We start from the raw sequence: 12,152 nt of genomic DNA on the forward strand, positions 1-12,152 counted from the left end.
CTGGCAACAAACTGCTTTAACCGACGTTTTAATTTCTAGCTGGCAACAAACTGCTTATACTGACGTTTTAATTGCAAGCTGGCAACAAACTGCTTTTACCGACGTTTTAATTGCTAGCTGGCAGTAAACTGCTTTAACCGATGTTTTAATTGCTAGCTGGCAATAAACTACTTTGACCTACGTTTTAATTGCTAGCTGGCAACAAACTGCTTTAACCGACGTTTTAATTGCTAGCTGGCAACAAACTGCTTTTACCGACGTTTTAATTGCTAGCTGGCAGTAAACTGCTTTCACCGATGTTTTAATTGCTAGCTGGCAGTAAACTGCTTTAACCGATGTTTTAATTGCTAGCTTGCAACAAACTGCTTTAACCGACGTTTTAATTGCTAGCTGGCAACAAACTGCTTTTACCGACGTTTTAATTACTAGCTGGCAACAAACTGCTTTAACTGACGTTTTAATTGCTAGCTGGCAACAAACTGCTTTTAACGGACGTTTTAATTGTTAGTTGGCAGTAAACTGCTTTAACCGATGTTTTAATTGCTAGCTGGCAATAAACTACTTTAACCTACGTTTTAATTGCTAGCTGGAAACAAACTGCTTTTACCGACGTTTTAATTACTAGCTGGCAACAAACTGCTTTAACCAACGTTTTAATTGCTAGCTGGCAACAAACTGCTTTAACCGACGTTTTAATTGCTAGCTGGCAACAAACTGCTTTAACCGACGTTTTAATTGCTAGCTGGCAACAAACTGCTTTAACCTACGTTTTAATTGCTAGCTGGCAATACATTGCTTTAACCAACGTTTTAATTGCTAGCTGGAAATAAACTGCTTTTACCAACGTTTTAATTGCTAGCTGGCAACAAACTGCAAATAAACAGCAAATGTTTCATATTAACCAACTTCTCTCCTTTATCATTTGTTTGAGACACCTGTGACATATTCGTTGATACAAGAATACAAATGAACAAATGTGGTCACGTGAATCAAAAATGAAATAATAAAAGTGAATAGCAAATATTCAAATGATCGAATCTTAGCCCGACAGTTTATATATATATATATATATATATATATATATATATATATATATATATATATATATATATATATATATATATATATATGTATATATATATATATATATATATATATATAGTAGCGTGGGTACCCGGCGTTACCCGGATGTTTGGAGGTGTGTGTGTGTAAGGGGGGGGGTAAAGTAAAGAATAAGCGAAGTAATAACCCTGTTTAAATATAAAAAAAAAACGATGTTAAACTTCTTAAAAAAATCGGAAAAACAAAAACAAAAAAAAAAAGAAACAGCGAACAAACGTAAAACTTAAAAAAAAAATGAAATCGGTAAAACAAAAAGCAAAATAAAGGGGAAAAAAATTATGAGTATGTTCGGAAAAACGAAAACCAAAACCAAAACAAAAACAAAAAAAACAGCGAAAAGCGAAGAAAAAAATGGCATAAATAATCCTTCAATTCGCTTAAGTCCATGGTGCGTTTAACCCATTAGAAAGCATAGAACGAAAAACAACGTTAAAATTCCATTCAAGTTTTTTTAAGCAACTACAAAACGAAATAAAGCGAAAAAAAAAATGGCATCGCCCAGTAGAAAGCATAGAATGTAAAGGAACGTTAAAATTCCATTCCAGTTTTTTTAAGAAACTACGAAGTAAAGAAAACCCAAACCGGTGTTCCTTCATAACTATCCCTTGTGAACGATCCCGGAAATGGTGTAAGTGGTGGAGGAGGGAGGAGGAATTAATTAGAGAGAAAAGATTTTACTACTTCCATTGATTTTAAACAATTGTAGCAGTAAACTCTGAGCAGAAAAAAATATAGGAATCTACGATTATCAAGGAAGTGGAGAGGTAATATGCCTATAACACACCGCAGACACTGTGCTGCAGTTTGTGCATATTACATTTGCATAAAATGTCTTGATTTTTAATCCTATTAAGGTCAAAATCCTAGGGGAAAAATGAGTTCATTTTATATATATATATATATATATATATATATATATATATATATATATATATACATATATATATATATATATATTAAATATATATATATATTAAATATATATATATTAAATATATATATATTAAATATATATATATATATATATATATATATTAAATATATATATATTAAATATATATATATATTAAATATATATATATATTAAATATATATATATATTAAATATATATATATATATATTAAATATATATATATATATATATTTAATATATATATATATTTAATATATATATATATTTAATATATATATATATATATTTAATATATATATATTTAATATATATATATATATATATATTTAATATATATATATATTTAATATATATATATATTTAATATATATATATATATTTAATATATATATATATTTAATATATATATATATATTTAATATATATATATATATATATTTAATATATATATATATTTAATATATATATATATATTTAATATATATATATATATATTTAATATATATATATATATTTAATATATATATATTTAATATATATATATATTTAATATATATATATATATTTAATATATATATATATATATTTAATATATATATATATATTTAATATATATATATTTAATATATATATATATTTAATATATATATATATTTAATATATATATATATTTAATATATATATATATTTAATATATATATATATTTAATATATATATATATTTAATGTATATATATATTTAATATATATATATATATATTTTATATATATATATATTTAATATATATATATATATTTTATATATATATATATTTAATATATATATATATATATTTAATATATATATATTTAATATATATATATATATTTAATATATATATATATTTAATATATATATATATTTAATATATATATATAATATATATATATTTAATATATATATATATATTTAATATATATATATATTTAATATATATATATATATTTAATATATATATATTTAATATATATATATATTTAATATATATATATATTTAATATATATATATTTAATATATATATATATTTAATATATATATATATATTTAATATATATATATTTAATATATATATATATTTAATATATATATATTTAATATATATATATTTAATATATATATATATATATTTAATATATATATATATATTTAATATATATATATATATATATTTAATATATATATATATATTTAATATATATATATAGTTAATATATATATATATATTTAATATATATATATATATTTAATATATATATTAAATATATATATATTTAATATATATATATATATTTAATATATATATATTTAATATATATATATATATATTTAATATATATATATTTAATATATATATATATTTAATATATATATATATATATTTAATATATATATATATATATTTAATATATATATATATATATTTAATATATATATATATATATATATATATATATATATATATATATATATATATATATATTTTTTTTTTTTTTTAATTACATTTTCACCCCAAACAAGGCACATTCCCACTTTGGTGTAGGGGGCTACTATCAGGGGAAACATCTACTGGGGTACTATGTAGGGATTAGGGCAGCGAGATGTTGGTTCACGTTGCACTTGAACTTATGCATGTCAGTACAGTTGGGGAAGCAGTGACCTGGAATGGAATTCCAAAGTCTAGCAGTTCTGGGGAAGAAACTACTGGAGTAGAAAGATCTTTTACATCTAGGGATCTCTACAGTGTGGGGGTGGGATTTTGCAGCTTGTCGGGTCTGTCGAGGGTGTTCACGTCGTGGGGGCACAAGTGCTTGCAGTTCTTCAGAGCATTCACCATTATAATACTTGTAGAACAGGCAGAGGGATGCAACGTTTCGACGATGGGACAGAGGCTGAAGTTTAGATGCCAGTTTAGGGTCTATCAGATTTGCGACTCTCTTTTGAACCCTGTCAAGGAGCGAGAGACTAGTAGCCGATGCACCGGCCCAAATATGACAGCAATACTCCATACATGGGCGAATAGTGGCCTTATAGAGGTACAGGATACTTTCGGGTGTTAAAAGTTTTCTAGCACGGTAGAGAGAGCCCACCTTCCTTGCAGCAGCCCTGGCAATGCCCTCGATGTAATTGTTCCAACTCATGTTTCCTGTGAACGTTAGGCCAAGGAGCTTGAGAGACGTACTCTCAGATAAAGAGTCGTTGGCCATTGCTATAGGTGGTAGAGAAGGTTTCTTGTAATTATTGAATGAAACCAGTTTTGTCTTGGTGGCATTGAACGTTACCATCCATTTTTGTCCCCATTCCACTACTGATTGGAGGTCATCCTCTAGTGTTTCTGCCATTACTTTAGATATATGTTCGTTTGTTTTCCTGTCGTGCCTGCTATAGAGTGTGGTGTCATCAGCATATATACCCATCTCAGAGGCAATCTTGTCGGGGAGGTCATTTATGAATATATATATTTAATATATATATATATATTTAATATATATATATTTAATATATATATATATATTTAATATATATATTTAATATATATATATATTATATATATATATATATATATTATATATATATATATTTAATATATATATATAATATATATAATATAATATATATATATAATATATATATATAATATGATATATATAATATAATATATATAATATAATATATATATATATATGAGAGAAAGGGATGCATATATATATATATATATATATATATATATATATATATATATATATATATATATATATATATATATCACAGCAGGACAGTGATAGTCACCAAAGAGCGGTATGTGGAGGTCCTCAAAACCTCCAAGAGTGAGCTCCAGACCATCTAACCGTCGCTCATGAGCAAGTTCTGGTTCCAGCAGGACGGAGCAAGTTCTCACACCTCAAACCTGTCCCGAGATTGGCTGAAAGAGAACTTCGGAGGCCGAGTGATCAGTCTCAAGACTGATTTTGAGTGGGCACCCCATAGCCCGGACCTAAGCCCCCCAGATTTTTTCTTTGGGGCTATCTTAAGGACAGAGTCTACGCAGAGAAATCCAGAACCATTACAGAACTCAAGGAAGCCAGCAGGGAGGAGATGAGAGCCATTACGAATTCGGTCTGTAAGAACGTCATGGACAACTTCGTGCTGCGCCTCAAGAAATGCACGGAGCTAAATGGAGGCCATCTAGAACATATGCCGTAGAACAGAGAAAAAGAGGCCAAAGACCCTAGTGTTTTAATGTGTTGTTTTGAATATAATAAACTAGTTATGAGCAGAGTTTCATTTCATTCGGACAAAACACTAAGAAACGGGGTCTAATTAGAGTTGGGGCCCGTTTTTTTGGGGGGGGGGGCACCTTGTATTAGTGTTGGGTCAATTAATCGGATTTTCGGATTTGGGAATTGGAAAAATCAGAATTTTTAGGGTACTGGTGTCGGAATCAGTATCAGAATCGGAAATATTTGTGTCTATTTTCTGAAAAAAAAAAAAAAAACGATTCTTTTGTCTTTTTTATTTGATTTTGTTTAAAGCTAAATCTTCCACTGCTTCCAGTAACAATAAAATGATAAATATTTATTGATTTTAAATAACCAGTAAAACTAAAATAGATCCTCCCCCACAATTGTGTTTTTACGTACAACAAAATATCTGCATATTTAACATGTGGTTTTACTCTAATCGATAAAATAACAATGTTATAGTTAAATATTTAGAGATTTATAAAGAATTGAGATTGGTAATTGTATCAGAATCGGGAAAAATATTGGAATCGTTCCATCAGTAATATATATATATATATTAGTGTTGGGACGATTAATCAAAATCGGAATCAGGAATCGGAAAAATCAGAGTTTTTCGGGGTATTGGAATCAGGAAAATATGAGCCTATTTTCCGATCCCAAAACTGATTCTTTTGATTATATATTTCATTGGATTTTGTTTTTATCAAACATCTTTCACTGCTTGTAGTAATAATAAAATAATAAATATTTATTGATTTAAACTTCCAGTAAGACTAAAATCTATAGATCACACCCTCACAAATGTGTTTTTATGTTTGAGAAAATATAGGGACATTTAAGATGTCTTCTTAAAGCAATCGGGATAAAATAACAATTTTATAGTAAAATATTTAGAGATTTATAAAGAATCAGAATCGGTAATTGTATCAGAATCTGGAATTTTGTATGGAATTGGTAATAGTATCAGAGTCGGGAAAAATATTGGAATCGTCCCATCAGCAATATAGTGACCTTGTCTGTCTGTGTGTCTGCCTGTTTGTGTTAGGAACAGTCTCTACTAAACTACTCTGTCAATTTTTGTTCTACCGACTTGAAACTTAATATATAGGGGATTTGGACTGCCTCTTAAATAATTAAATAAATCATCATGTTGTTTTCTTAACATCCACCTAACAAATATCTAATCCTGATCCTCAAGTTTATTAATCAGAAGCGTTTAGGATTCGTGTCTTACTGTCGTGCAAAATGGTGGAGCAAACACAGGCCAAAAAGACAAAAGACTTTGCCCGGAGTCCCGAAAGAAATGTGCATAGATTTAAGGATCAAAAGCAGCTTTCCGAATTTAGAAGCATTTTCTTGTTAGCACCCCTAATAAAATAATTAATTGTCGAACATCAAAAGCACAGAAAAAATAACATAATCCTTTTTAAAGCAAAACAACAAAAGGAATGATTTGAACAACAGAAATTTGAAAGTTAGACTGTGTCTAGGTTGAGAAAGAAGGAATAGAAGGTTCTTTTGAGTCTGTCAGTTAGGAAGCTGTTCCTTGTGTAGTACCAGGTTGACAGTAGTTATTTTCGATGAAAATTGTCGATGCTGGAATGTCGAGTGAACAGGGATGAAAGAGAAAGAGAGATGTCTGGCTTCTCTGCTAGTCGGGTTCTGTCTGTTTTCCAAAAGGGGCTAAAGCGGTTCCTTTGGGGGCAAATGAATCAATGCACCTCACCAGTTGATTGGTTAGTGTGTGGTCGAATCACTCAGCGACGGAGCAGGTGGCGGGGAGCGTGGATTTACGAGAAAATAGATCATTTGTGACTGCTACATCGAGCCTCCCCAAATTAACATAACAGCAAGCAGTGATGATAGCACTTCATAACTCGCATCAGCATTTAACATGTCAGCCAGGTAGCAGAAAGCAGTTTCAACGTCAAGTGGGTTGACTTCTACATCCATATGTGCCATAGATTAACCATCGATTGGGTGAGCAACATCAATCCAGACACCAAGCAAGATTCTGGTAGAGGATGCATTCTCCTCTTCTCTACAAATCGCTTTCTCACAGGAGAGATGTTGCTAGTGTCTCTCTGCTCTATCATTATTTCATTGTCGCTGTTCAACTGAGCTCCTATAAAAAATATCAACAACAAAAGTTTGTCTAGCTACAACCACTGCCAATAATTTCCTTTTCTCCCTTTGTATATCCAAAAACTATATAAAATTCTCTGCAGTATATTTTTGTCTTTTGTTACAATTATTTATAATCACACAAAAAAATATCAATGTGTACATTTAATTTTATTTGTTGATTTATATACGTTTCCATTCATTGCTATAATTTGAATTTTAAAAAAGAAATTAAAATTTGTAAAAGGAAGAAAAAAATTATCCATTACAAATTTTTCAGAATATTTTTTCATGTTCAACATCGACGCTTGTGATATTTCCATAGATGAACACTGAATTCGAAATAAGATTTTAATGTCAAAACTAACCTTCAGAATTTGTTAGGCATTTCATAGCTAAGTTATCTCCCTTCAAATTGTTATCACAGACATTAAAAAAATGTTTTGTTTCATGAGTAAGTTTTTTTTTTTTTAATTTTTTTTTTATTACATTTTCACCCCAAACAAGGCAAATTGCCACTTTGGTGTAGGGGGCTACTATCAGGGGCAACAACTACTGGGGTACTATGTAGGGATTTGGGCAGCAAGGTGTCGGTTCACGTTACACTTGAACTTCTGCACGTCAGTACTGTTGGGGAAGCAGGGACCTGGAATGGAATTCCAGAGTCTAGCGGTTCTGGGGAAGAAACTATTGGAGTAAAAAGATCTTTTACATCTAGGGATCTCTACAGTGTGGGGGTGGGATTTTGCAGCCTGTCGGGTTTGTCGAGGGTGCTCACGTCGTGGGGGCACAAGTGATTGCAGTTCGTCAGAGCATTCACCACTAAAATACTTGTAGAAGAGGCAGAGGGATGCAACATTTCGTCGATGGGACAGAGGCTGAAGCTTAGATGCCAGTTCAGGGCCTATCAGGTTTGCGACTCTCTTTTGAACCTTGTCAAGGAGCGAGAGACTAGTAGCAGATGCACCAGCCCAGATGTGGCAGCAATACTCCATACATGGGCGAATGGTGGCCTTATAGAGGTACAGGATACTTTCGGGTGTTAGTAGTTTTCTAGCACGGTAGAGAGAGCCCACCTTTCTTGCAGCGGCCCTGGCAATGCCTTCAATGTAATTGTTCCAACTCATGTTTCCTGTGAACGTTAGACCAAGGAGCTTGAAAGATGGACTCTCAGATAAAGAGTCGTTGGCCATTGCTATGGCTGGTAGAGAGGGTTTCTTGTAATTATTGAATGAAACTAGTTTAGTCTTGGCAGCATTGAACGCGACCAACCACTTTTGTCCCCATTCCACTACAGATTGGAGGTCTTCCTCTAGTGTTTCTGCCATTTCTTTAGAAATGTGTTCGTTCGTCATGTGAATCTGCAGATTCAAGTTCAAATCAGTCAGACTTCTTTTTTTTTGTATTTATTTATTACTATTAAATTTATTTTCTCATTGCTTTAAATCCCCTTGTAACCATTTAATTTTCACCCTCTTCGCTATCGTCACCATAAATAATACATTTCTACCCTATTTTCATCACTAGCTATTGCTATACTATTATCTTCAAAACAATTTCTTTTTGTTTTTTTTATAGGAACATTTTTACTTTTGCTTTTGCAGGACATGATTTACTTTCGCAAAGAAAAACGAAAAAAATAATAACGTCAATATTTGGTGTGCTCGATCCTTTTCTAGTCTCACACAAAAACACGCGTTCACATCTCAAGCTATTATTACTTGTCATATACATACGCGCACACAAACGTACGCGCGCACATCCACACACGTACATATATTCATGTTCGCATATATACACTCACATTCACGTGTATACACACACACGCTAACGTACACACATGTACTCACATACACACACACACATACGCACACAAGGGCAATGCCACTTCCCCTTTCAAAGAAAATCCACACATGCGCAAAAGACCACCGGAAACAACTATAAAAGCAAGAGCAATAAGCAGCTTCTTTCTTTTCGGACCAGCTTTCAAGCTGAACGGTTCGACAAACCAGCCGCCTCCCTTTTGGGAGGTGTGCACCCGTGCGCCTCACACCACTTGCTACCATGTGGGTAAAAAAGCTAACAAACAGTATGTACACCTTATACGCTTTCTATCTCCATGAACTGGATTGACATTCTCACTCTTCTCTCTCTATATATATGCAAGTGTGCCTGAGAATACCTTTGCATAGCTGACTCCTAACATGGTGCACAGCTTTACTGATGTCAACCCTCTATCTTTTTCTTTGTCTACACGCTGGTCTGTCATTCCCATTCCCACTACATTGCTCACTTCTCTTTCCACGCGCAAACAAACGATAGTGACCCGAACGTGAGATGAACACACATTTGCTTTTCTTTCTACACCACCAGTCCCGCAACAAACAATGGTTACATCCGAATGTGAACATGAACACGTGTTATACCTGAAACATTCATTTTTCAACAGAAAATAAACGACATGTTTATTTTATTCAGCAATTGAGTTTTGTTTCCTTCATTCCATTCATTTCATTATTTTCTTTTGTAACGGGATTAGGATATATATATCCCAGTCCTCTACAGGTGCAAGTGTTGGTCAGGAAGCTAGTATCTTCAGACAGCCTGAATTGATAGCACCAGGTGGGTTGGGGCGGGCGAGATTAAATTGTAACAAGGAGATTAGAAGTAGTTAAAAAATAAGCTGAATATATATATATATATATATATATATATATATATATATATATATATATATATATATATATAAAATAAGAATTACAGTTAAGTTTACCAAAATGATCCAAGATGGCAAAACTAAAGTAAATTCTAAATATTAAAGAATTAATATTTATAAAGTAATCTCAACCGGATGTAAAAGAAAATTAAATGTTTTTAACTCTTTTTCCAAGTGTTTTTTAACATGTTTTATTAACTACTTGTTCTTATATATATATATATATATATATATATATATATATATATATATATATATATATGTATGTATGCATATATATATGTGTATGTATGTATGCATATATATATATATGTGTATGTATGTATGCATGTATATATATATATATATATATATATGTATATATATATGTGTGTGTGTGTTAATCATTTACTTGAAACGTACTCACTCTATACCAACCGTAACTCATAGGTCATTTGGCTGCTGCTAATGTATATATATATATATATATATATATATATATATATATATATATATATATATATATATATATTTAGTGACGTCTTTAACAGCGCCAGCCCTCCCTCCCTTTTGAATTTCCAACGTCTTCTTCCGTTTTTCTGAAATAGAACTGCAGTGCATCACACTGTGCACGTGAAACATTTTCAAATATTTTGTACTGGTATTTTTTGTTTCTTAATCTCATTCATCCAGAGCAAGTCTCGAAATAAAGATGAAACGTTGATGAACACATAATATGGTTTGTTCCTTTTTATTTCTCTATGTTGTCGGAATACTATTTCCATTATTTTCATCATATATACATATATATATACATATATATATATACATATATATATATATATATACATATATATATATATATATATATATATATATATATATACGAGGGGGGCGTGCAATAAGTAATACCCCTGACCAACTTCCAGTTGTCTGATCTAGCTGAAATTTTGCATGTGCAATGATTTATATCTCTACGGGTTATGTGGCAAATTACAGCTCTGAACTAATTGTGGTTTCTGTTTTACAGGTGTTTGAACTGAGTCAGGTGTGAAATGGAGCCTGTTGAATGTCGAGCAGTGATCCAGTTTCGTATTTGAAAGGATGTGCACCACAGGAGACTTTTGATGAAATGAAAGAAACTTATGGTAATAATGCCCCATTATATGACCTTGTAAAACGCTGGAATCGTGAATTCAAACATGGCCGGAAGTCTGTGGAAATAGCTCCCAGACCTGGTCGCCCCTCTTTTGCCATTGATGAGGCATCTGTCCGTCAAGTTGAGGCTGCCATTTTGGAAGATTGGCATATTACTATTCGCCAAATAGCCCAAGATGTCAAGATTAGTACAGGGTCTGTGGAAACTATCATTCATGACCATTTGCATATGCATAAGGTGTCTGCCAGATAGATTCCCAGGTTGCTCATACCATTCCAGAAGCGAGAACGCGTTGAGTGCTCGAGGATGTATTTGGAGATGTGCCAAGAAGATGAGTCAAAGGTTTTCAAAAGACTAATTATACAGGATGAAACCTGGCTCCATCACTATGATCCAAAGACCAAAGCCCAGTCAATGCAGTGGAAGCACTTGGACTCACCACCTCCAAAGAAGGCAAGTATGCAGATCCCCACTTGCAAGGTCATGCTCACAGTCTTCTGGGACCAGGACAGAGTAATGATGACAGATTTCCTGGCAAACGGTACCACAATTACAGGAGCCTATTACGCTTCACTTTTGAGGAAATTAAGGGAAACTATCAAAATCAAGAGGTGAGGCAAAATCAGCAAAAGTACCCTCCTCCTGCAGGACACACTCCGGTCCACAACTCGCATGTCGCCAGATCAGAAGCACGGGCGTGTGATTATGAAATCCTTCCCCATCCTCCCTACTCTCCTTCGAAATTCCGGGGATTAAGGATTATCCACTTATTAAGTGTTTCCTTTTCAGATTAAATATATTTTTAACTCTTTTTCAAAGTATTTTTTAACATGTTTTATTAACTATTTGCTCTTA

The 12,152-nt window shown here is 31.6% G+C and overlaps 1 protein-coding gene across 2 annotated transcripts in view; it reads right to left on the reverse strand.

The window, feature by feature from the left end:
• LOC145246642 (uncharacterized) overlaps window positions 1-12,152 on the reverse strand; it is a 43,970-nt gene that overhangs the window by 16,563 nt on the left and 15,255 nt on the right. The gene's annotated exons all lie outside the window — the stretch shown is intronic.

The sequence above is a fragment of the Euprymna scolopes genome, chromosome 24 (genome assembly GCF_053919585.1).
Source record: "Euprymna scolopes isolate OS-2025 chromosome 24, ASM5391958v1, whole genome shotgun sequence".
Classification (NCBI taxonomy): Eukaryota; Metazoa; Mollusca; class Cephalopoda; order Sepiida; family Sepiolidae; genus Euprymna; species Euprymna scolopes.